The sequence below is a fragment of the Macrotis lagotis genome, chromosome 1, assembly GCF_037893015.1.
Source record: "Macrotis lagotis isolate mMagLag1 chromosome 1, bilby.v1.9.chrom.fasta, whole genome shotgun sequence".
Taxonomy (NCBI): Eukaryota; Metazoa; Chordata; class Mammalia; order Peramelemorphia; family Peramelidae; genus Macrotis; species Macrotis lagotis.
The window spans coordinates 236,977,857-237,004,784 of NC_133658.1; the positions used below are offsets into that span (position 1 = coordinate 236,977,857).

Here is a 26,928-nt window from a genome sequence, read left to right on the forward strand (position 1 = left end):
GGTCCAGAAGAAACACATGATTCTCCCAAGGTGATAAATCATCCAAGATATAACCAGAACCTCGGGATCTTCATTCTAGGTTGGGCAGTGTTCATATATTCTTCAAGAAAAACCAAAGTGAATTCTTAAGTATTCTCCCTGCTTTTTCCTCAGTCTGAATTAACATGCTTGTGTCAAACTCAGCAGTGAAAGAAAAAACTCTCCCAAGGTCACCTTCCTTCCAGGGCATTATGAGAGCAATTTCATTTTCATAGAATCATAGAATTATGTGAGCCATAAGAGCCCTCTTAGACATCATCTAGGCCAATCCTCCTCTTTCTACATAGAATGGTTAAAAAATGTGTTCAAGGTTAGGCAGTTAGTTAATGACACACCTGAGACTTAGACCCCAAATCCCCTTGCTAATAATCAGCTCACCAGTCCCTGCCCCCTCCTCACCTTTTCTTCTTGTGATGCCTTTTACCCAAACAATGTCAAGTGATCAGTTTTTTACATGTCAGATGCAAGAGACAAGAAGGGACTGAAGAGATGTCATTTCTAACTCAATCTGGTTAGCTTCTCCCTTTGCCTGCAGAGAAAAGCTTCTCTGACTAAGCTCTTGGAAAATGCAATCATCCAGTGTGACTCTGATCACCAAGAGAACCTTTCTGTCAGACCAAAAACTGAGTGAATTCTCAAACCCTCCCTGCAGTCCCTCTTTTGGTCTCCTAAAGGTCTTAGAGAACCCAGAGAGGAAGCAGTTTAGTGCAACTAGCCTTGCTTAGGGTGGGAAGCCAGGTAGTCAAGGTCTAATACTTCTCAAGTAAGACACTAGGGGTAAGACACTCAATCTCTATAGGTCAGTGTTTTCCTTTCTCCTCACCTTCACACACACACACACACACACACACACAGACACATCTTTTTTACGGAGTGCTCTCCCTCCTACCTCTCAAAATACTTGACTTTAAGACTAAGCTCCAATACCATCTTCTTCAAAAGACCCTTCCTGGTTCCACCAACTGCTAATTCTTTTCTCCTTACATTATTTTCCAGCTGCCCTATATATATTTTTATGTCTTGTCTATCTTTATGTTGTGTTTCCCATTTTAATGTAAACTCCTTGAGGATTGACACTGTTTTGGTGTTTTTCTCTATATCAACAGGACTTATCACAGTGTCCAGAACAGTGTTTAATAAATGCTGATATAATGAATATTTTGGTACATATTTTTATTTTTCACATCTTTGAGATACATGCCCAGAAGTGTGTGATTTCTATGTAAGAAGGGATGCATATTTTAATAGCTTTTTAGTATAATTCTTTCCAGAAAGATTGGACCAACTGTACAGCTCTATTGATGTGTCTCTTTACAGAATCCCTCAAAAATTGACTCTTGCCACATTTTACTTCCTTACCAATTTTCTGAATTTAAGGTAAAACAAAGTTATTTTAATTTGCCTTTCTCTTATTTCTGTGATTCTTTCATAAGACTATTAGTATGCAATTATTTTTGAGAGCTATTTATTTGTAACCTGAGACCCCTTATATACCAGGAAATGACTTTTGATCCTAGATATGTGTGCTAGTTTCCTATTTAATTTAACTTTCAGACCTATTTCAGAAACATTTAATGCAAAGATCTTTTTTCCCCAAGTCACCATTTTCCTTCTTATCCTAATGGTGCTAATTTTATTCATGTAAAAGCTTTTCAATTTCATGTAATTGAAAATTTCTATTTTATCTTGTGTGATCTCCTCTATCTCTTACTTCATTAACAATTTCTTTCTAACCATGACTATGAAAGTTGCTCAGTCTCGTTTCCTTCTGATTTTTTAATGGTATGACCTTTAATATTCAGGTAAAGCACCCACTTTGACTTTATTGTGATCTTAGACCCCCTTCCTTTTACTTAACAGCCAGCTGAAGTTATTAGGTTGGAGAAAAACTGTTCCTCCCAAGGGGCATGAGCTAAATAAGTCCTAGTAGTCAGAGGAACATGAGCTCTTCAACTATTACCTCTACACCTTTAGGGGGCAGAATTGAATTTTCAACCATACCATTAATCATATCATTAACTCATCTGAAAAATGAAGAAGTTAGACCATATTACCTCTGAGATTCCATTCAATTCTAAATCTCTGATCATGTGAGATTCTGACAGCCTGATAGGAATAACTTTTACAATGACCTATAAGATTTTCAAAGTACTTTTCATTTATTTTCTCATTTGAGCCTTGTAATCAGCCTGTGAGGTTGGTGTTATTATGCCATATTACAGATGAGAAAACTGTGGATCAGGTCTGTTAAATGATGCATCTGAGGTCACAGTAAATGCTGTAAATAAGTTTTGAACACAGCATTTCACCATATCACTGCTCACTATAGTCGTCTATATACCTTGTTCAAACCTTAAGAGCATTGTTTTCAACCAGCATGTTGTGGAATTTTTGTACATTACAATAAAGTCACAATGATACAGAATGGTTTTCCTTATTCATCCTATTGGTATTTTTCTGCTAGAGTAGATGGGAGGGAGGGAGGGAGGGAGGGAGAGGGAGAGGGAGAGGGAGAGGGAGAGAGAGAGAGAGAGAGAGAGAGAGAGAGAGAGAGAGAGAGAGAGAGAGAGAGAGAGAGAGAACAGAGAGAGAGAGTTGTATGTAATGTGATTGGGGTTAAATTGTGTAGACAGATGGATAGTCAGATAGATAGTAGATAGATAAATAGATAGATGGATTGACAGAGAAATAGATAGATTGATAGACGGTGGATGGATGGATGGATGATTAGTTGGTAGATAAATTGATGGATATAAATGGGGAGGATAAAAGATAACCCTCCATGGAATTTTTCTAACTAAAAAGGGTTAGGGAATTCTTTCTAAGAGTACCATACTTTTCTATTATTCTTGACCCTCATTGTTTTCTATCTCCAGAGGTCATAAAGAGAAACTTCCAGGAAGGTTCTTCCCTACTCTGAGAATGAGTGAACAGGACACCAGCTGGAGAACTGCAGTGCTTGGTGCAAAATAAATGCTAAATGTAGACTCAGAAGTCTACTTAAATATCTACTTCTCCCACTGGTTTCCTGGAATTCACTCCTGTGAATTCCTTAACTTTCCCTAAGGGATAGCAGGGTGGCACAGTGGGTTGAGTGTGGACCCAGAAATCAGGAGTATGCAAGTTCAAATCTGACCTCAAACTCTTACTAGCTGTGTAGCCTTGGGCAAGTCATTTAACCATATTTACTTTACATCCAGGGTCATCTCCAGTCATCATGATTCAAAGTTGGCCACTGGACCCAAGATGGTTCTGGATAAGAAAATGAGGCTGGTGACTTAGCACAGCAAGTCCAATTCTTATTCATGTCATGGCATCACCTCCTTGATGTCATGGTCTTCTTCAAGGACAAAGCACCAAAAAAAAACCCAAAAACAATTATTAACTTTCCCATTCCATCCATTTTTATAATCCTCTCCTTAGTGGCCCTGGTAAATATTTAAAAACTGATACTCTCACCCATCCTGCCCCACCCCAACCCCACAACACACTTAAAGTTGACTCTCCATCACTTTCTTAATTCCAGACAATCAACAAAACAATTACAATTTCAAGCCTTGATTCATGATATTTGCTGACTTCCAAAATATAAATACTCATACAGCCTCCCCTGCCTCTTTCTCAAACTGTATTCCTAGAAGGTTGGAATAGGAGGAAACCAGAATGCTCCTTGGTAGGTGTTGATCCCAAGAGGGACAATATAGGAAAAAAAGAAATTTTAAAATAAAAAGAAGCTTTAGATAAGATATAAGTTCCTTGAAAATAGTCTTTGTTTTGTCCTATTAGTCCTAGTTCCTAACATTAAATACATTAGCCTTTAATAAATCTTCATGAATGAATGAACAAATCAACAAATGAATTTTAAGAGAGGCTCTGGGGTATTTCCTGGGAGGAAACATTGAGAACCCCCTTTCCCCCAGTCTAAGATCTCTCTTCAAAGGATTGTGGAAGACTTAACATGTCTGGTTCCTGGTCCTTGGTTAACAAAGTACTCTTAGCAGAAAAGTAGATCAGGTTTTTGAATTAGCCCATATCCTGCTATCTTTTCCTTTCATCTTTTTTGATTAATCATCTATTCTACCAGCTGGCCACCTCCAGCAATTTCTCTTTTTTCCTAAAAGATGAATAAGATCTGAACTCCCCCTGTTTACTACCATAAGAAATGAATTCTGGATACTAGCCCAGTAAACCCCATACCATAGCTAACTACTGGTTTTTTTGCAAAGGAGAGATTTTCTAGATCCCCAAATGTTTCTTAGAAGCAACATAGTGCTATGTGCACTTTTATAACTAGAAATACATCCTTGAAAAGTGTACATGGATTTTGCATTGTGAGAAAAAAAGATAAGAAGTCTACTTAGACACACTATTTACTCACCCCAGGACTCTGGTTATAGTGTGGAAGGATTGACTATCACCAATATCATCTTCAGCTACAGTTATTTGGCATCTCAACTTTGCTTTCCCTGCTATTATTATTCCCTCTGAGAGCCAGATGGGTTTGACCTGGGGGTGGAAGGATGGTAGTAATTAGCCAGGTATATGGAACCGAATTCTTGAGTCAGAGATTTCCATCCTACCCAGAGTTCCACAGAGCTTTAAGGCACAAGTATCAAACATACACCAGTGGACATTCGTTGTAGACCACAACACTCACAAGGGCAGGATTAGGGAAATCATTTAAGCAACAAGATTTTTTTAAGTACCTACTATGTGAAAGGTACTATGCTAAGCGCTGGGAAAATGTTTAACAAAATAAATAAAAATTTAATAAAACATGGGATTAATATGTGATTTCCTAAGTCACTATGTGACTCAGAGGAATCCCTTTGGAGGATTTTGTGACCTCTATTTTTATTTGAATCTCTATTTTTATTTGAATCTGATGCCACGACTTTAAGGGTTTTCTTATTTGTCTTGGTTCATATGCTCCCAGACTAAATACCTGAGAAATTCTATACCTAAGTGACCAATCAACTACACTGGACTCATTGTAAAAGATGTCTTCCTCCCAGAGACAGAGAATGTGGCATGCATTGTCAGACACGGCAATGGAGGTTGTTTGTTTTAATTAACTATCATTCTTTAGGAGAACTATTATTCTTTTGAGGAGAGGAATGACATTATTATAAAAAGTATTCATAAGACATTTTTAAAGGAAAACCTTATGCTTTTGGATTGAGACCAAAATTCAAATTATTCTGAGATCTATTCCTACATATAATAAACATGCTGCTCATAAGAAAGCTTATAAGAAAGTTTTAGGAACAAAAAAGAAAATGATTGAATTCATATTGGGCGACTTGCCTACAGTCACTAGTATTTCAGTGCTTGGATGAGAACCCAGTTCTTCTGACTCCAAGTACAGAAATTATCTCATTGTACCAGTACTTACAAAAATGTTTATCTAGAGCACACATTCTTAACCTTTTTTAGGCTATGGACCCCTTTGACAGAAAGGATGCCATGAACTCCTTCCCAGAATAATGTTTTGTTTTTTTTTAAATAATTGAAGGATATGCTAAATTTCAATTAGAAGTCAGTGAAAATGAAGATAAAATTATTTCCATCTAAGTTCACAGACCTCTTTCCTCCCAAAATCTATGCATGGACCATAGATTCACAATCCCTGATCTAGAGTAGTATCCTGAACACTTCATTAAGTTGTCAACAAGAGAGAGGGAAATATGGAGGGGATGGAAATAACGTTCTTCATTTATATTTTTATATTGAAGTTAAAAACATCCCAATTTCATGTATTCTCCACTTCCCACTTAACTATAGGACCCCTATTTTTTCTTGTAGTGCCTACTGTTATTTTTCTTCCTTTTTCTCTTCTCTTTTTCCCTTTCCCCATTTACTAAATGATTTCTAAGACCACACAGTTTCTCCCCACTTCTACCCAGTGACTTCCAAAGGAAACAACTTTGTAATGAGTTATAGCCCAATTGTGGCCCATTGAGACAGAGTTGTAGTTAGTCCATCTTCTCCTTTGTCTTTGCCAGCCTAGGTACCTGGAGCACAAATTGAGCAGCTACTCACTGTCACAGACCACTATTTATTAAAGTATTTCTTAACCATTTAACATGTATAAAATTATGCTACAATTTTTATTAAGCCCCTATCTTTTTGATGTCACTGACAAAGTTTTTGAGCTTTATGTCTTAACTGCATTCCCCCCACAAGCCCTATTTGTATTTTTATTGAACAATTTTACATAGTGTAATGTTTTGGAGGGAATTTATATGTGATATTTTAACACAATTGACTTTACCTGTCTTATTTATTCTTAGGGAAGGAGATATAGAAGATAGGAATGTCCCTGAACTAACCCTTGCTCTATGAATCCTCTCCTCAAAAACAAATTCTGTGATATTACATGATTGACCAATTATGTCATTTGTCAAAGGATCTCCAAATCCTACCATTAAAGGATTAGTTGAAGAAACTAAGTCTGTTTACCCTGGAGCAAGAAGACTTAGAGGAAAAAGATGTCTTCAAGAATTTCAAAGACTCAAGTAGAAGAAGAATTAGAATGCGTTTGGCCCCATAAAGGAAACCAGTAATAAAGTGGGAATTGGGAAGAATCAAGTTAAGGTTCTATGCAGGGAAGAATTACCCAGAAGTGTAATGAGATTTTTTTTCTAAGATGGTGAATTCTTTGTCACTTAAGTCCTCTAGTATAGGCTGGAGGACTACTTCTCAGATGTGTGAGATCACTACTTTTTCATATACAGATTGAATATCATTAGATGATCCCCTAAGGGTCCTACATCTCTGAGTTCCTAAGATTCTGGGGTTCAGTGAAGAACATTGTTGAATCCATTCTAATTTCTATGAAGCAACTATGCATGGAAAACTGTCTTAGTGACATAATTACCCTATCAAGAACACAACCCAGAATTTCAGTCTCTGAAGAGTTTTAAACAGACTTTTTTGATTTTGTTTTGTTGTATCTCTGATGCTCTTGGTCAGCCTAGCAGTTTTTGACCTTTCATTCCCCAGCACTGAAACATGGGTCATTGGATCCTAGGTTGCTTCCAGGTAGTCTGTAGGGATGTGCAAGTTCCTTCTGGAGCTAATAAAATGTTTTATTTTAAATGATATAAATATATTCCTTGTTTTATGGAGAGGGAGGGAGAGAGGGAGACAGAGAAAGAGAATGGGGGGAGAGAGAGAGAGAGAGAGAGAGAGAGAGAGAGAGAGATGTATGTTTAATTCAACAAGCAACCCATAGCAATTCAATCTGTTGAAAAGTATTCATTTTCTATTCCTAGTGTACAAAGGCAGCCTAAGGCAAATGAATCTCCAGGTGGAAGATCTCACCCAAGGCTCTATCTTGTTGCTTTCCACTATAGAAGGGAGAGAATCAGGTATCTTTTGCCCATAGTAACTTGACAGATGAAGATCTTAGGACTTGGAAAAATCAAGTAACTTATGGAATCTAAAGAGGAAATGACTGAATATTATACTCAAGAGTACCAGAAAATATCAGTCATGTGGGAAGAGTTTGGAACAGATGGTGATTATTATTTTAAAAGTGTTTTATTGATATCTTTTGTATTTACATCACAGTTATCTTCCTCCCATTCTCCTTTTTGACAAAGAAAAACAACTAAGGGACTGTGTGTTGGAAAAGGTTGAAGATATCCTTCTCTAGCAGAGTACTACTCCTCTGATCCAAGGGAAGTACTTAATGGTTGCACATTTTTTGAAATTAAGTCAAACATGCTTTCTACCTCATGTTTTGTGATATTATTTGATGCTTTCCACTTATTGCCTTCCTACTCCTTAAGTATGCATAACCACCATGAAAGTAAATATGACTTATTCACCAACATTGACTACAAAGGATTAAAAATCATTGCTACTTTAAAAAGAATTCTATAGGATCATTCAAACTCAACCAACTTGTGCTTTGACATTGGGTGACTTCAATATGAAGGTGGACCCAGAAGAGGATAACAAGATAACATGTATGTTAGAGGGTAGAGGTCAAAATCAAGAAACAAAGGAAGTGAATAACTCTAGTTTTTCTGAAGCCTTGAATCTATATGTCTAGAATACTTACTTCAAGAAATGAGTTGAGAGTGATAGATTTAAAACTACAAAGAATCTTAGAAGTCATTAGCTCCAACTCCTTCATATTATAGATGAGAAGAATGAGGTCCAAAGAAGGTAAATGATTTTCCCGTCATCACACAGCCAGTAAGTAAGACAGGATGACCAAGTCTTATATTAAATAATGTCTCTTGCTGTCTTTGAGAATAAAATGAAACTAGTTCACTCACTGTTTTCTAGTTCTATCCAAGGAGAAGCAGTTTCTTATCTTAATGACTTGGATTTATATTCAGTATAACATCTTATCCATACCATTTAGACCCTTCAGTCACATGTCATCTGACTGATAACCAGAAAAAGATTTCAAATTTTGGAAACCAACAGTTGAATTTATAAGTAAACTAAAAACCATTCAACTCATGTGAGCCCTTTTCTGATGTTTCATTACTCTCATGGAAGATGTAAAATGGGATCATACATATTCTGTTTTTCTATTTCAAGGATCAACATTTTCAAATAATTCATTATTTAGTGGCCAATGTGTTGTCTCTAGGCTAGTACTCCAATAGGAGGATTGGTAGGGTATGAGCCTTCCTAGCTTTGTAGAACCTTATATTCTACTGGAATAGCCTTTAAAAACTCAGGGTCATTTGCATAAATAGCGAAGTATCAAAGCAGGACATATGTGGAAGAAATTAATTTTTTTTATTCCTAAAAGTAATGTCAACAAACTTTATTAGGCACTCACTGTGTGTACAATCTTGTAACAAAAGAGGAATGCAAATGAAGAAAAAAAACAGTCTCTGCTCTGAAGAGGCTCATATTCTTATAAACACCATAAAGTACTCTAGGGGTTAAGATGAAAGAGAAATTCATTCTAGTTGAGATGACTGGGGAACACTGAGCAGAAAAAGTGAGATTAGAGGAGGCTCTTGAATAATGAGTAGGATTTTGAGTAGTTAATATTAAGGAAAGATTGTAACCCAGAGGAAGCATTATGAGCATAAGTTGGACTTTGTAGTGCATACATGTGGTGTCAGATGATAGGCAGGAATTTGTCCAATCTGGCCAGAGTAGATATTTTATGTGAACAAATCATGTGATGGAGACTGGAGAGGTAGGCTGGAATCAACGTATGGAGAACCTTGAATGCTAGGCAAAGACGTTTAGATTTTTATCAATCAGCAGAGAAATTTTGAAGGTTGTAGAGTAGAAGATAGCATAATCAGAGCCTTGTTTCAGAAAGATTCAGTCAGTATTGGTGAGCTGGACAGATTGGTTTAAGGAGATCATAAAGACAGGAAGACAAAAACTTATTGCAGTAATCCAGGAATAAGGCAATTCATGCTTCAGCATGAAGTTCCAAAAGTTGAAAGCATTCTCAAAGACATAAAAAATAGACTGTATGATACATAAAACTTCAGAAATAAACCTTGAGATTTGAAAATGCCCCCTTTATGGTTTATAGCAACTCTATGCAGAACCTGCAACCTAGCAAACACCACAGATCAAGAGGGAATTTATATTTTATGAACCCTCTTTTCCCCATAAGCTTTTAGTATCTCTTTGGCAGATTCTACATAGGCATCATTTTACAGGAATGTAACCCCTACAAATGTGGAAGGATTACAACTGCCTTCTCTGTTCCCATTTGCCTCTTTATTTCACATGACATTCTTTGGTAAGTTTAAGTTGGTTTTGCTATATTGGTTTCTTTTCTGTATTTCTTTTGCTTCTAGTGCCTTTTTAAAAACTTAAAATTGGCACTTTTTAATTCCAGTTGTGCATTTTCAGAGAGCAGCACCTATGTCAACCTTACAATCACAGCTAACATTTGTATAGTCATCTCACTTTTCCAAGGTACTTTCCTTATAGCAGCCCTGTGAGGAAGAACTATTATTATCATCATTTCTCAGATAAAGAAACTGAGACTGAGAAATTGGATCTAGATACAGAGAATTTATTATTCTGTTGCTAAGAGATAGGGTCACAAATAAAAACAATCAAGATTGTCCCTAAAGATAGTTTTTAACATTCATTTTTTATAAGATCTGAGCTCCACTTCCCCCCCCCCCAATCCCTTATATCCTCCTTTCCCATAACAATGGGCTATCTGCTATGGATTATATATGAACAATCATGTTAAATAAATTTCCATTTTAGTCATGTTGTGAAAGAAGAATCAAAACAAAAGGGGAAAATAGCATGAGAAAGAAAAGTACATAAAACAAATTCTCTGATCTACTTTCAGACTCCAGAGTTCTTTCTCTTGCTGTGGATGGCATTTTCTATCATTGTCTTTGCATTGCACTGCAGAGAAGAACTACGTCTATCATATTTGATCATTACACAGTGTTGCTTTTACTATATACAATGGTCTCCTGGTTCTGTTCACTTCACTCGGCATCAGTTTATATAAGTCTTTCCAGGTTTTTCTGAAGTCCACCTCCTCATGATTTCTTACAAAACAAGTGTGCACCATCACATTCATATGCTACAATTTGTTCAGCCATTCTCCAATTGATGGACTGGATCAAATGGTATACTATGTTCTTCAGAATGGTTGGATCAATTGACAGTAGTGCATTAGTGCCCCAATTTTCCCACATCTCCTCCAACACTTATCATTTTCTTTTTCTATCATATTAGCCAATCTGAAAAGTGGGAGATGTTACCTCATGATTGTTTTAATTTGAATATTTCTACTCAGTAGTGATTTAGAACATTTTTTCTTATGTCTGTAGATAGTTTTATCTTCCTCTGAAAACTGTCTGTTCGTGTCCTTTGACCCATTTATCAATTGAGGAATGATTTGTAGTCTTATAAATTTAAATCAATTCTTTCTATGCTTTTTAAATAAGGTCTTTATTAGAAACACTGACTTGAACAATTGTTTCCCAGCTTTTTTGTCTTCCTTCTAAATCTTGGTTGCATTGCTTTTGTTTGCACAAAAATATTTGTATAAAATTTTTTAAATTTAATGTAATCAATTATTCATTTTGAATTTTATAATGTTCTCTAAGTCTTCTTTGGTCATAAATTCTTCCTTTCTCCATAGATCTGATAAATAAACTAAATTTTGTGCTCCTAATTAGCTTATGGTATCACCCTTCATGTCAAAATCATTTTCTCATTTTGACCTTATATTGGTATAGGATGTGGGATGTTGGTCTTTGCCTAGTTCTGTGATACTATATTTAGTTTTCCCAGCAGTTCTTAGCCCAGAAACTGGAGTCTTTGGGTTTATCAAACAGCAGATTACTACAGTCATTTACTTCTGTTACTTTTGAATGTAATCTATTCCATTAATCCACCATTGTATTTCTTAGCCAATACCAAATGGTTTTGATGACAGCAAATTTATAATATAAAGATAGTAGAACTTGTCTCCAGATATCACTGTGGTTATGACAAGAAGCTAGAAGACTTTAGAGAAGATTTTTACATTGCTTCATATAATTCACATGATGTTGGTTGCATGTTAAGATCAGGTAAAATGATTTCTCTGCTTCATCATAATTTGTTGTTAGCTATGAGGTTCTTTTATGCCATTTTTTTGTATTTAGTGCTAAGAAATGTGTATGGTATTGGACAGTATTTTTAGATCTGGTATGGGTAGGTCATTTTTCCTTTGCATTTTTAAAAATTAATTCCCTAGAAAATTTTAACCTTTTGTTCTTCCAGTTACATTTTATTACCACTTCTTTTAGTTCTAGCTCTAGAAGATAAGTTTTTGGTAGTTTAATTGGTATGGGACTGAATAGTGGATAGAGTACTGGTCCTGGAGTCAGGAGGACCTGAGTTCAAATCTGACCTCAGACACTTAATAATTACCTAGCCGTGTGACTTTGGGCAAGTGACTTAAACCCATTGCCTTGCAAAAAGACAAACAAGCAAAAAAAATGAATTATCATTTTTATTAAATAACTCAGTCTATCTCTGAGCAACTGATATTTTTCCAGTTGTTTAGATCTGACTTTATTTGTGTGAAAATTGTTTTGCAATTGTGTCCATATATTTACTGGGTTTATCTTGACAGGTAGATTCCCAAGTATTTAATGATGTCTATAGTTACTTTAAATGGAATTTCTTTTTCTATATCTTGCTGTTGGGCTTTTTTGGTAATATAAAAAAGTGCTAATGATTTTGTAGGCTTATGTTAGCTATCCTGCAACTTTGCTAAAGTTGTCATTTTTTTCAAGCAGTTTTTAGTTGATTTTCTAGGATTCTCTAAATATAACATCATATTGTCTGCAAAGAGTATGACCTTTGTTTCTTCTTTATTCTAATTCCTTCAGTATAATTTTCTTCTCTTATTGATAAACTAACATTTCTAATAAAATATTGAATAATAATGTAGATAATGGCCATCCTTTTTATTCCCCTGATCTTACTGGGAATACTTCTAGCTTATATCATTACATATAATGCTTGCTGATGGTTTTAGATGGTATTGTTTTAAAGAAAACTCCACTTATTCCTATGCTCTCTAGTGTTTTGAATAGGAATGGGTGCTTTATTTTTTCAAAAGCTTTTTAAGCACTACTGAGATAATCATATGACTTCTCTTAGTTTTTAATTGCTAAGTTTTATGCTTTAATTATTCTGATAGTTTTCCTAATACTGAACCAATCCTGCATTCCTGTTATAAATTCCACTTGATAATATTGTATGACCCTGGTGATAAATTGCTGTAATCTCTTTGCTAATATTTCATTTAAAATTTATGCATCAATATTCATTAGGGAAATTGGTCATTGATTTTCTTTCTCTATTTTGTCTCTTTCTGGTGAACTTACATTCTAATCAGAGAATATAACATATTAGGGAATCTGGGGAAATTGAAGGTGGAGTGTATTTGAGGTGGCATTACTAGAGTTGTCTTATAAGTAAAGACCTGGAACTGAGCAAGGTAAGATTTTTATTCTGTCATTTTTGTCTCTACCCAACAAGGTGAGGCTAAATATGGTCTTTCAAAGCCCAGTGGCAAAGTGTATTCTCAGATGATAAGGAGCTGGAAATGCTTTCATTTAATTTAATCTACATTAATAGAGGGAGCTCCCTATCCAATAAAATCATAGATTGAGGCCATTCAGTTATCTAGGGTCAGAACTCAACTTTAAACTCTTTTCTTTTGTGACTTTGAGAAATAATTAACATCTGTATGGCACTTAGAAATTTGCAAAATGATACTATGTCTCATTGCAAGCTTCCAGAAGAGACTAGAATCTTATTATCCATAATATATACTTCTTTTTATTATCCACAGTGCTTAGAATAGTGTTTTTTTCTATAGCATGCACTGATTAAGTTTTTGCCATTTATGTGAATAATCTGAGGCTCTGTCCATGGCCTCCTAGGAACTTCACTGGGCAGAGGTGGGCCTAAGAAATCTCATTTTTCACACTTTCATTGTCACATTTCATTTGTTCACTGTATCTTCCAGCTTGGTTATTTTCTTATCCTTGGTTTTTCACATGTATTCAGTAAATGGATAGCCCTAACAAGCAGCTCCTCTATCAAGTCATCTTTAAGAAAAGCCTTCACAATTCACAGGTACCCTAGGAATCCTGTGGGTGCTAATTATCAACTGAAGAATGGACATTTTTCTTTCAAACTTGAGGAGCAACTCAATTTAAGAGGGGGAGATTTAATGTAGAATTTTTCCTATACCTATCATATTTAGAATAAAACAGTAGCATTTCATTTTGAATTCATACCTCTCTGACAAATGACCTACCTGAGAGTGGGCCAAAGTTTCTAAGGAACAACAAAGACAGTTAACATTTTTGTTATTGTGGTCATGTCCAACTCTTTGTGACCTCATTTTGAGTTTTCTTGGCAAGGATATTGAAATGGCTTGCCATTTCTTTCTCCAATTCTTTTTACAGATGAGGAAACTGAGGCAATGAGTAAAGTGACTTACCACAAGTAAGTCTAGATTTGAAGTCAGAAAAATGAGTCTTCCTTATTTCAGATCTGACACCCTATCCACTATGCCTCCTGGTTGCTCAGTTAATATAGACAGCCCCACTGGGAAATTCTACAGTGGACTTCTCTATTTAGGAACAAATTCCACCCTTTCCATCATAATAATAACAATTTACATTTGTATAGCATGTGACACTGCACTATTCTTCCAACAGTCCAATGAGACAGATATATTTAAAATCTCAATAAAAGATAGTTTTTATTATTAATGATGATTCCCATAGGAAAAAGTCAGTGTATCATGAAAACAGAATGACCTAGGTCTAAAACCTGTCTCTGATGTTCAGTAACCTTTCTCAGTGCCCCCAGACAATTCTCTAAAAGTCTAAAGTTATAGACAAATTGCCCATTTGTATTGGTGAAGGAAGTTTCCTACAGTGATAAAATCATAGATTGTAGACAACCCTCCTCTACTGTCCTTCCTTCCCCCCCCACAATAAAATGGTAGTAACAAAACAGGTTTGTTATAAGAATGAAATACATAATATATTCTTTATTATTCTTTCTTTCTAAACTTAATCTTTCTTTTCTTTTCTTTTTTTTGTTGCAAGGCAAATGGGATTAAGTGGTTTGCCCAAGGCCACACAGCTAGGCAATTATTAAGTGTCTGAGGTCGGATTTGAACCCAGGTACTCCTGACTCCAGGGCCGGGCTGGTGCTTTATCCACTGTGCCACCTAGCCGCCCCTATTCTTTACTATTCTTAAAGCATTCTATAAATACCAACAATTGTTATCATTCCCGTTTTGACAAATGATAACATTAAAATTGAGAGGTTAATTGATTTACTTACACTCTTGCAGCTAGTAATCCCACCTCTGATATCTATTACTTGTGTTTCCTCAGACAAATCAGTTAACTTCCCTGGGTTTTACTTTCCTCATCTGTAAAATAACCTTGAAAGTTCTTACTATTTCTGGATCCAAAATCCTAAAACAAGATTCAATCCAGGCTAATTCTACTCTACATGTAACATTGCCTCTCCATGGAAACAAGGGAGTGTGGGATTAAAGAATGGAAACTCCATGACTTTCTAGAAAGTAGAACTACCTGATCCTGAGCTAGCAACCTACTACATCCTTTGCTTAAAAGACCTCCAGTGAGGAAGGAATTCAGTCCTTTACAAGGCAGCCCATTCCAGCTTTGATACAGAGACATAACAACTTCAGGATGACCTGGGTATGTGCTAGAACCATAGTATCTGGAGGGTCATAAAACCCTCTTCAAAGCACTTCCCTGTATTCCTCTACCAGCTTAGTACACTGCTCATAGTTACAGATTCCATCATCATTGTAGTTACTCCCAGAATTTACTACCCAATCTTCCCTACCCAACCCTCAGAGATCAGGGCTCAAGATTCCAAAAAGAAGGGAGTCATCATCTATTCCAATGGGATCATACCCAACCAGGCTCATTATCCTCTTCATTATTCTCAACCCTATCCCACAACCTCCCTGAATTTTCCCCTAGTATAAGAATTTAGCTTCTGTTCGAACAACTTTAATCATTAGGAGATTTAATATCCTCATTTACTAAGTATTCGAGGAATAAGGTGCCTTTTGGCTTCTTAACCACAAGTCCATCTATGTCATGATAGTTCTCCAATGCCCTGTACTACCAGGCTTAGTTTTTCTTATCATCCTTGAATCAAGGACTGAATAGGAAATAGGTATTGTTGAGTTTTTTTTCCCCTTTCTCTTTAAGGTCACTTTGCATCTCTGTCATATTCGTAGGTTTTTTCATCTTCATCAGGGGCACTTTTGACACTTCCATGAATGAGTCTAGGAAGGAAGGTGGGTATGTTTCCTACTGGGATTGACTGATGTGTCCTATGATTCACAGGGCCATCCAGGTTCTCCATGTGTGTATATCACAGTCTCTTCTAGTCAGAGATGACACTGTTATTTCCCACCTGTGCAAATGTGACCATAAAGAATGATACATGGCCAACTATCCTTTACCTGTGGTCTATGGTGGACAGAGGCAGCATCTACCCTCTGACTAACAATACCTCTGTGCCAGCATTTAACCTCTTTACTTTAATACTCATTTTCCCATCTGTTAAGGAAAAAAAAAAGAGACTTGCAAATGAACTCAAATTTACCAGCAGAACTAAACCAGCCTTCCCTCTAAATTACTTTACACATTAAGTAGGTGGACTGCAGGCACCTTGGAGCCTTCTGGTTCCTTTCTTGAAAATCAAAGCAGTTTCCAACAGTTTCTGCAAACAAGCAGACTGAGTTCTTGCTCTTTGTTCAAGATTTGAGTCAAACTATATCCCTATGTCCCTCTAACACTGAAATACTAAAGGTAAGGAGGGAAAATTCTCTGTATGGCTTTGGAATGTTTAGAAATCATTCACAGGAAAGAATAATAAATATTAAATTGTGGCATCTGGTCTTAAACGCACAAGGAGAACAATGATTCAGGAAACTAAAATATAAAAATAACTCCATCACATGCTTTTTGTACATTTTTAAAATCTATATTTTTGAAATTAAATCATAAACTTATGACCTATTTGTTTTTTTTTAATTTACAATTTGATGGGATTGGTTGGAGTCTATGCCTCTTAGACTCTCCCAGCTATAAATTTATGATTCCATAATGCTTTTATTGCTCTCACCCTGATCCCCAACATTTGCTATTAAAATATTAAATGTTGGGATTTCAGCAAAGAAAAGTTGAGTTAAAAAAATTTTTTTAAACTACATATAAGTCATCTAGGCTAAAAAGGAAACAATGGTTAGTGAGTTTTTTATTTGTAGGAACTCAGCAAACCACCAATTAACTTGCAAAGAAATCACCAAAAAAATGTCAATAAATATACATAAAGTTGTAGAAAAGTTAAGTGTTCTGATAATTCCCTATTAAAATGCCTGGAAAAAGACTTGTGACTGAAGGATTAAGGTTTCTGTAAAGGATCTCTGAAAGATGTGGAGAAGGTGCTATTGAAGATAAGAAAACATATACTAGACCCTCCCTTAATTAAGTTCTTGCCTGGAGTGTCAAAGGTTGGAAACTGCTGAAGAATGGAGTCCCTTAGGAGGGAGCAAAAGGCAGTGCTTTGCAGATTTTGAAGACTGTTTCTTCCCCAGAGGCACTGAGAAGACAACTTCTTCAAAAAAGCTAATTTCTTTCTGGAAGGAAATCACCTTTACTATGGGAGCAAAGGTAAAAAAAAAAACAAAAACAAAAAAAAAAAAAAAACAGAAGATTCCTTTTACTCCAGAGAAGAGATAAACCTTCCAGGAAATTCACATATCCCAGGAAAACTACCTTGGGGCAATGTCACCAAGTACCCCCTACTGACCTGGACTGGTTTATGACTACAGGAAATAGGTACCTAGAGTCCAGATTAAGAGCTAGATATCATTCAAAGAGATGCCAAAAATTCAATTCTTTGTTGTAGTTTGTGGTTTTTTGGGGGGGAAAGAGGCACTTCACAGAGAGGGCGGAGTCCAAACAAGCCCTAGAGACTGACTCTAGGACTGAATGAACCTGATTGCTTTCTGGATAGAATATATATGTTTCTCAAATGCCAATTCTCACAATCTCAATTTCAAAATGGAAACCTCTTCTCTGGAAGCACCTTCTGAAGCAGCCCTTCTCCACTGTCTTGCTTATTTTACAAATGTAAGATGTGGTGAGTTAAGGGAAGCCAAAAGGCCAACTTTTTTATAAATAAAATTGCATTTTAAAATCTTCAAAAGAACTCATTCTGGATACAACTAATTTTCCCTTAACTTTGATCTTGTGTTTCTGAGGGTAGACTGGCATTTCATTGTGGAGCCTGCTTCCCTAGTTCAGTGCCTCAGTAGTCTCTGTTCTGTCAACCAAGCTAAATCTTTTTTTTAAAGCTAAATCTTTTTTTTGGTGTTTCAACTTAGCAGGTAGAGTAAACTATTTTCTTCCCCTACTTGTGGATGAACAATGACCTGGTTCCAAACTTGAATAAAAAGATAAAAGGAGGCCAGATTATCTTTAGAAAATTGTTTGAATGGTCCCAAACTGTTCTTTGGTGCAAAAACTTATTTTTTCCATCCTTAAACTTTTTAGCTTTATGTCTGCAAATCACGGAGAAGGTCACCAAATTACACGGAACTGAAGGGACTATGGAAAGATGCTTTGTGGGTATAAAAATCAAGGCTACCTAGAATCTACCTTGAAGACTATATTTTTATATTTGTTTCACTAGTACTTACTACAATGCTTGGAACATTTTTATTGCTATTCAATCTTTTAGTTATGTCTATTTCTATGATACAGTTGACTATTGAACACAGACTCTTCTTTTCCTCCACTATTTCCTGAAGTCTGGCCAAACTCACATTCATTGCTTCTATGACCATATCTATCCATCTCACCCTCTGCCATTCCTTTTTCTTTTTGTCTTCAATCTTTTCCAACATCAAAGTTTTCTGCAATGAGTCCCCCCTTTCTATTATGTGGTCAAAGTAATTAAACTTCAGCTTTAGTATTTAACCTTCCAATGAAGAATCTGAATTAATTTATTTCATTTGATTTGATTACCTTGCTGTTCAAGGGATTCTCAAAAGTCTTCTCCAGCACCACAATTTTAAGGCAATTTTCCTTAGTATCCAACTCTCACAGCCATTTACTTAATTAATGTATTTCATTTCATTCCAATGGAGAGAAGACACACAGAAGGGTGTGGTGTCAAGGGAGCAGCATTTTGGTTTAAAATGCTTCAGATTAAAATACCCTTTCCAGTGGCAATAGCATTAGTAACTTAATTGTGGTTTGAGAACTAGAAAAGTGAAGCAGGAAAGAGAGGAGAAAGATTACAAAAGTAGCAACAAATTGGCTGGTGAGGATAGGGCTGGGAAAATTAAGATATAGTTAGAGTTACCCAAAATAAATGGGCTATGTGAAAAACTCTCTAATTAAGACTTTGGAGAGACTCAGGATGAGGGATCTGGAGTTGGAAGGGTTAAGCACCCCAGGGAATTTTCTCTGATCCAGAAGCTAGCAGGGAGATGGATAAGAAGTAGGAGAATTATTCAAAGTATGCTCAGCAAGGCAATGGTATACAAAGACAAGCCCTTGAAAAGTAAGAGCCTTATAGTCCAAGGACTATAAGAGAAGATGAAATGGGTACAAAGGAGACATCCAAGTACCCACCTAGAGGGGTCAAAAAAGACTTCCTAGAGAAGATGGCTATAATTGTTTTTAAAGGAAGAGATGGAGTTTCCACAGATGGCAATATAAAATAATCGTTTCAATAAATCTAAGATAACATAATGAAATGCACAGTTAAAATAACAAGTAGGACAAGTACATGAGAATGATCTAGCTTGACCAAACACTAAGTAAATAAAAATAATAAATTCAAGATGAATGAATAAAAATGAATATGTGTAAAATAAATATGGACAAATAGGGTTGGAATAAAATTTCATAAGGCCTTGAATATTAGGATCATAAAGTTTATAATTTATTGAATCATCAGGGGAGATTAATAACTATTCTTGAGTGGAGTCATGGCATATACATAATACAAGATTACTTAGGCCATTGTAAAGAGTGGAAGTCATAAAGTGGAAGTAGAAAGATCATTTGGGATACTGTTATAATCATTTTTGTTAGACGAAATGAGGGATTATTTTTGGAGAGTAGTACTGTCAAGAAATATTGAAAAGGTAGATATGTAATTTTGCAACTGAATAAATATAGAAGTAGAAAAATGGGTCAGAGATGACCCTGTTTATTCAAATGCAGTTACTAAAAGAAGGCTAGTGGCATTAAAACAAATGGTGACTTTAGAAGAAAGGAATGTTTAGGGGGAAGATATTTTTAAATTTAATTATAGACATATTAGCATCCAAATGGAGATAGCAAGTAATCGGAAATATCAGACTGGAGAGTTTGCAAATATAGATGTCGTTTGGTGGAAAGGGAGATTATTCACATAGAGATGATAGCGTAAGTCATGAGAATGGATACAATTGGTGATGTTTGTCCTTCATTCTCAGGATGCCTTGACAAGCACAAGGATTGATTTGAGTGAGGGGGTGCTATGCTAAATCACATACACTTTCTCCTCCAGTGCCATCTAGGTTCAATGACCACATTGAATCAGGATGACTGAAAATGGCCCTGCATGTGAGGGCAATTAGGATTAAGTGACTTGCCCAAGGTCACACAGTGTTAGGTATCTTAGGCTGGATTCAAACTCCTGACTCCAAAGCCACTATCTCTATCCACTACACCACCTAACTACGCTATGGACACAATCTCCAAGGCAGAGAGAATAAAGAAAGAGAAGAGTTGAGGGCCTAGGATAGAAGCTTGAGGAGTACTAGCACTTAAGTTTCAGGAAGAGGACTGTCAAAAGAGAGGAAGGGGGGAAGGATCAGAGACACAGTAGAAGAAACATAAGAATAGAATACAGTGTCACAAAAGCTATGGGAGGAGATAGCTTCTTTTCCTTTGGGGGGTTAATATGACTTTATTTATACATTACTAAAATGTTCTTTTTTAAGAGTAAACATAATACCCCTCCCCCACAAAAATATAGAACCTCATGAGAAGTAAAAGAGGAAAAAAAAATGTGCTTCAGTCTGTGTTCTGATACCATCAGCTCTATCTCAGGTGGATCACATTCTTTATCATAAGTCCATCACAGAAGTAACTTCCAAATTTTTCCACATTTTCAGTCTGTGTTCTGATATCATCAGCTCTGTCTCAGATGGATCACATTTTTTATGATGTCTATCACAAAAGTTGCTTCCATATTTTTCCACTGTTGCTGTTGCTGATTGTAATTCCCTCTGTCCATACCTCCCCACTACCTTATATCATTTTTTCCCTCTCTCCTTTCACTCTGTCCCTCCTCTAAAATGTGCTGTAGTGTAGCTGAGTGGCACAGTGGACAGAGCACTGGCCCTGGGGCCAAGAGGTCCCAAGCCCACATACCATTCCAGGGATCCAGCAAACACCCGACCCTGTGGTCCTAGACAGGCCCCCCAATCCCAGCACCTTGCAAAAAGTAAAAAAAGAAAATGTGTGATATCTGACTATTCCCTCCTATGATCTACCCTCTCCTCTATCACCCCCATCCCCACCTCTTCCCTCTGTCTCCCTTCTCTCCTTTTTCTCTAGATGTCTATATCCTATTGAGTGTATATGCTGTTTCCTCTCTGAGTCATTTCTGATGAGAGTGAAAGTTTCCTCATTCCCCCTCGCCTTCCCGCTTCTATATCATTGCAAAACCTCATTGCAAAAAAAATATTTTATATGAAATGTCTTAGCCTATTCCACCTCTCCTTTCTCTTACTCCCATTACATTTCCCTTTTAGCCACTGATTCCATTATTACAATATATTGTATCTTCAAATTCAGCTCTCTCCTGTGCTTCATCTATAAAAGCTCCTTCTACCTGCTCTATTAAATGTGAAGGTTCATATGAGTATTATCAGTATCATTTTTCCATGCAGGAATACATGCAGTTCATCATCATTAAGTCCCTCATAATTAACCCTTCTCCCCAGCTCTCTTTGCTTCACCTGAGTCCAGTACTTGAAGGTCAAACTTTATGTTCAGCTCTGGCCATTCCCACAGGAACATTTGAAATTCCCCTGGTTCATTGAAAGTCCATCTTTTTCCCTGGTAGAGGATGTTCAGTTTTGCTGGGTAGTTAATTCTGTGTTGCATTCCAAGCTCTTTTGCCTTCCAGAATATTATATTCCAAGTCCTACGAGCCTTTAATGTAGTTGCTACCAAGTCCTGTGTGATCCTGACTGCAGCTCCTTGATTTTTGAATTGTGTTCTTCTGGCTGCTTGTAATATTTTCTCTTTGACTTGGGAGTTCTGGGACTTTGCTATAATATTCCTGGGGGTTGGGGTTTTTGGATCTCTTTCCAGGGGAGATCAGTGGATTCTCTCAATTTCTATTTTGCCCTCTGCTTCTAGGATATCTGGGCTATTTTCTTACAGGAATTCTTTTTTTAAATTTATTTTTTATTCTCATTTTGTGCAAATGTTTTTCTTTACATTAATAAAATATACTTGTTTACAAGTAAACAAAATACCCCTCCCCCATGAATATAGATAGACTTGCTTGGGCAAAAAAGTAAAGGGGGAGAAAAAAATTAAAATTAAAAAAAAATAGTAATAATTGTAGGTATGGCCAGGTGGTGCAATGGATGAAGCACCAGCCCTGGAGCCACGAGCACCCGAGTCCACATCCAGCCTCGTAAACCCAATAATCACACAGCTATGTGACATGCAAGCCACCTGATCCCCACTGCCCTGCAAAAACCAAAAAGAAGAAAAAAAAAAGACCCAAAATAAAATAAAATAGTAATAATAGTAGGGGTGGCTGGGTGGCTGACAGAGCATTGGCCCTTGAGCCAGGAGCACCTGGGTCCAAAACCGGCCCCAGGCACCCAATGATCACCCTGCTATGTGGCCCCAGGCAGGCCACCCAGCCCTATTTGCCCTGCACCCTCGCCCAAATAATAACAAAAAATGTGTTTCAGTCTTTGTTCCAACACCATCAACTCTGTTGTGAGTGGATCACATTCTTTATGATAAGTCCATCACAAAAGTTACTTCCATATTTTTCCAACGTTGCCATTGCTGATCGCAACTCCCTCCTTTCTTATTTCTCCACTACCATGTACTATATTTTCTCTCTCCTTTCACTCTGACTCTGCTGTAGGGTTGCTGAGTGGCGCAGCAGACAGATCCCTGGTCCTGGGGCCAAGAAGCCCTGAGCCCCCATACCACCCCTTAGGCCCAGAATCCACCTGGCCCTATGGTCCTGGGCAGGCCATCCAATCCCAGCCCCTTGCAAGAAGTAAAAAAAGAAAATGTGTTATATCTGACTGCTCTCCCCCCCATGGTCCATCCTCCCCTCCTTTATTCACATCCCCACCCCTTCCCCCTGCTCCCCCCTCCTTCTTACTCCAGTTGTCTCTACCCCATTGATTATATTTGCTGTTTCCTCTCCTAGCCACCTCTGATGAGAGCAAAGGTTCCCCCATTCCCCCTTGCCTCCCCCCTTCCATATCATTGCAATAGCTCATTGTAATAAAAAAAATCTCATTATGTGAAGTAGCTTGGACTATTCCCCCTCTCCTTTTTCTTTCTCCCATTCCATTTCCCTTTTTTTTCTTATTGACTCCATTTTTACACCATATTTTATCTTAGAATTCAGCTTTCTCCTGTGCTTCAACTATAAAAGCTCCCTCTACCTGTTCTATTAACTGAGATGGTTCATATGAATATTATCAGTATCATTTTTCTATAATGCAGTTCATCCTCATTAAGTCACTCATATTTCCCCCCTCTCCTCCAATCTCCATGCTTCACCTGAGTCCTGTATCTGAAGATCAAATCTTCTGTTCAGCTCTGGCCATTCCGAAAGGAACCTTTGAAATTCCCCTGGTTCATTGAAAGTCCATCTTTTTCCCTGGAAGAGGACATTCAGCCTTGCTGGGTAATTCATTGTTGGCTGCATTCTAAGCTCTTTTGCCTTCCGGTATATTGTATTCCAAGCCCTATGAGCTTCCAATGTAGCTGCTGCTAAGTCCTGTGTGATCCTGACTGCAGCTGCACGATATTTGAATTGTGTCCTTCTGGCTGCTTGTAATATTTTCTCTTTGACTTGGGAGTTCTGGAACTTGGCTATAATATTCCTAGGGGTTGGTTTTTTGGGATCTCTTTCTCTGGGGGATCGGTGGATTCTCTCCATTTCTATTTTTGCCCTCTGCTTCTAGAATATCAGGGCAATTTTCCTGTAGTAATTCTTTGAAAATGATGTCAAGGCTCTTTTCCTGATCATTACTTTCAGGTATTCCAATAATTTTCAAATTATCTTTCCTAAGTCTGTTTTCCATATCAGTTGTTTTTTCAATGAGATATTTCACATTTTCTTCTAATTTTTCATTTGTTTGGTTTTGAAGTATTGATTCCTGATTTCTGGTAAATTCATCAATCTCCCTTAATTCTATTCTTTGTCTGAAGGATTTATTCTCCTCAGATAGTTTTCTTATCTCTTTTTCCATCTGGCCAATTTTGCTTTTTAAATCATTCTTCTCCTCAATAACTTTTTGAACTGTTTTATCCATTTGACCTAAGCTGTTTTTTAGCATGCTATTTTCTTCAGCATTTTTTTGGATTTCCTTGACTAAGCTGCTGACTTCATTTTGATGTTTTTCCTGCATCTCTCTCCTTTCTTTTCCCAGTTTTTCTTCTAACTCCCTCATTTGATCTTCAAAGTCTTTTTTGAGCTCTGTCATAGGCTGAGACCAATTTCTGTTTTTCTTGGAGTCTTTAGATGCAGGAGCTTGTGCTTCCTCATCTTCAGACTGAGTATTTTGATCCTTCTTGGGCTCATTTGCAAAATATTTCTCAATGGTCTTCCTCTTGTTTCTTTGTTTGTTCATTTTCCCAGCCTAAGCCTGTTTTGGGGGGATGCTTCCTGAGCTTTTGGGACACTCCCACAAGGGTCTCAGTGTGTGAGGTTCTGTCCTCCCTCCTGGTCTGTGAATGACCATAAGCTCCCCCCTCTGCCACAGAGCTGAGGTGGGGGGGGGCCCTGCTGTTCTATGGGGGGGGGGCCTAGACTGTGATCAGGATCTGAATGTGGACAGAGCCCCAGAGTCCTGTTCCAGGGGCAGAGGACAGAGGTCTGCAGTCTCTCTTCACTCCCCTCCCTCAGCTCAATGGGCTCATTCCCTGGGGTCTTCTGCTTACCGGCTCCACCTGCTTCTGTGTGCCCTGAGGGCTGAGCTCCACATGCTTGCTCTGGCAGAGGTCCCCCGCTGTTCCCCCACTTTGTGCCGGTGCTCCCCGGGGTGCAGCTCAGGAGACTCCCCCGCTGCTGTGAGCTCAGGCTCCCAGCGCTCTGGGGCTGCCTCCCGGAGGCTGAAGTTCTTTCCCTCTGGCGGGCCACCCCTCTGGCTGGCCGCCCCTCCGGCCCCAGGGAGCAGAGCCTTTCTGCTCTTTTCCAGGTTACGTTGAGTAGGAGAACTGCCTCACTGGGTCCCTTTGTGGGTTCTGTCTCTCGAAAGTTTAGTTAGAGTCCTTAGTTTATGAGTTTTTATCAGAGAGCTCCTAAGACTAGATCCCTTCATGTCGCCATCTTGGCTCCACCCCCCCCCAGGAATTCTTTAAAAATGAGGTCAAGGCTCTTTGCCTGATCATGACTTTCAGGTATTCCAATAATTTTTAAATTGTCTTTTCTGAATCTTTTTTCCAGATCAGTTGTTTTTTTCAATGAGATGTTTCACATTTTCTTCAAATTTTTCATTCTTTTGGTGTTGAAGTATTGTATCTTGATTTCTCATAAAGTCGTCAGTTTCCTTTAACTCAGTTCTACATCTGAAGGATTTGTTTTCCTCAGAGAGCTTTCTTATCTCCTTTTCCATCTGGCCAATTCTGCTTTTTAATGCATTCTTCTCCTCGATAATTTTTTGAACTGTTTTATCCATTTGACCTAAGCTAGTTCTTAACATTTAATTTTTTTCAGCATTTTTGGGGATCTGCTAACTTTGTTTTCATGTTTTTCCTGCATCTTTCTCACTTCTTTTCCCAATTTTTCTTCTATCTCCCTTAAATGATTTTCAAAAACTTTTTTGAACTCTGACATAGTCTGAACCCAAATTCTATTTTTCTTCGAGTCTTTAGATGCAGAAACAGACTTCCTCATCTTCAGATTGAGTATTTTGATTCTCCTTGGAATCATAGACAAAGTATTTATAAATGGGCAGATTCCTTTTTTTCATGTTTTCTCATTTTCCCACCCTGTGCCTGGTTCTGGGGTGCTTCCTGAGCTTTTGAGTTTTATTGAGACATTCCCCACAAGGACCTCAGTGTGTGAGTCTCTGACTGCTCTGCTGGTCTGTGAATGACCACAAGTGCACCCCTCTGCCATGGGGCTGAGGTGGGGGGATCCCTGTTCTATGGTGGGCCTAGACTACGATCAGCATCTGAATGTGGTCAGAGCCCCAGAGTCCTCTTTCAGGGGCAGGGGACAGACCTTGGAAGTCTCCCTCCACTCCTTCACCTTCAGTGCACTGAGCACTCAGGGCACAGCTGCCTAGAGGCTCCTGTTTGCAGGTTCCACGAGCCTCCTTCCATTTCCTGGATCAGGGCGTACTGAGTGCTAGGGCTACACTGAGTGTCACAACCAGCTGAGGGCCTGGGATTTGTGCTCACTCTGGTAGAGGTCACCCTGCTGATCTTCCAAGTTATTCTTTGTGCTCCCTGGGATACAGGTCAAGAAGCTGCTTCTGTTGCCAGGAGCTATGCTCCCAGGTGTGCTGGGGCTGTTCCTGAGAGGCTGAAGTTTCTTCACTCTGGTAGGGCCACCCCTCTAACCCCATGGAACAGAGTTTTCCCACTATTTTCCAGGTTACCTTGGACTGGAGAGTTTTCTCACTGGATCTTTCTGTGAGTTCTGTCTCTCAAAAATTTAGTTAGAGTCATAATTTTAAGATTTTTGAAATATTTTGGAGAAAGCACCTAAAAGAGGCTCTTCTCCTGCTCCCACGAGGAGACTGTTTCTAACAGAAAGGGGTAGTTCTTGATCTTTAGGCAATAGATGCCAACATATAACTAAATGGTAGTATATCTACCATCTAGGTGGAACAATAGACAGAGGACCAAGAAAGACCCAAAGTCAGCCTCAGATACATACTAGCTGTATGACCTTGGCCTAGTTACTTAACCTTGTTTTATCCCAAAGTCTCTAAAAGGAGCTGGAGAAGGAAATGTAAACCACTCCCATCTTTTCCCCAAGAAGACCTCAAAGAGGTTCACAAAGAGTGAAAAAAATAGTTAAACAACAAAAGCACTCTCTAATAGA

General features: G+C 37.7%; 1 protein-coding gene and 1 long non-coding RNA gene across 4 annotated transcripts in view; one reads left to right on the forward strand and one right to left on the reverse strand.

The window, feature by feature from the left end:
- The window catches only part of ALK (ALK receptor tyrosine kinase), a 1,220,046-nt gene that overhangs the window by 771,614 nt on the left and 421,504 nt on the right, over positions 1-26,928 (forward strand). The window lies entirely within an intron of this gene.
- LOC141515471 (uncharacterized) overlaps positions 1-26,928 on the reverse strand; it is a 186,130-nt gene that overhangs the window by 54,703 nt on the left and 104,499 nt on the right. For 2 of the 3 annotated variants that reach the window (XR_012476334.1, XR_012476337.1), the window contains exon 3: positions 4,424-4,545. The exons of the other annotated variant lie outside the window; for it this stretch is intronic. This is a non-coding gene — a long non-coding RNA (uncharacterized LOC141515471). Of the gene's footprint in view, positions 1-4,423; positions 4,546-26,928 lie in introns of those variants that run through there. 3 annotated transcript variants of the gene reach the window in all.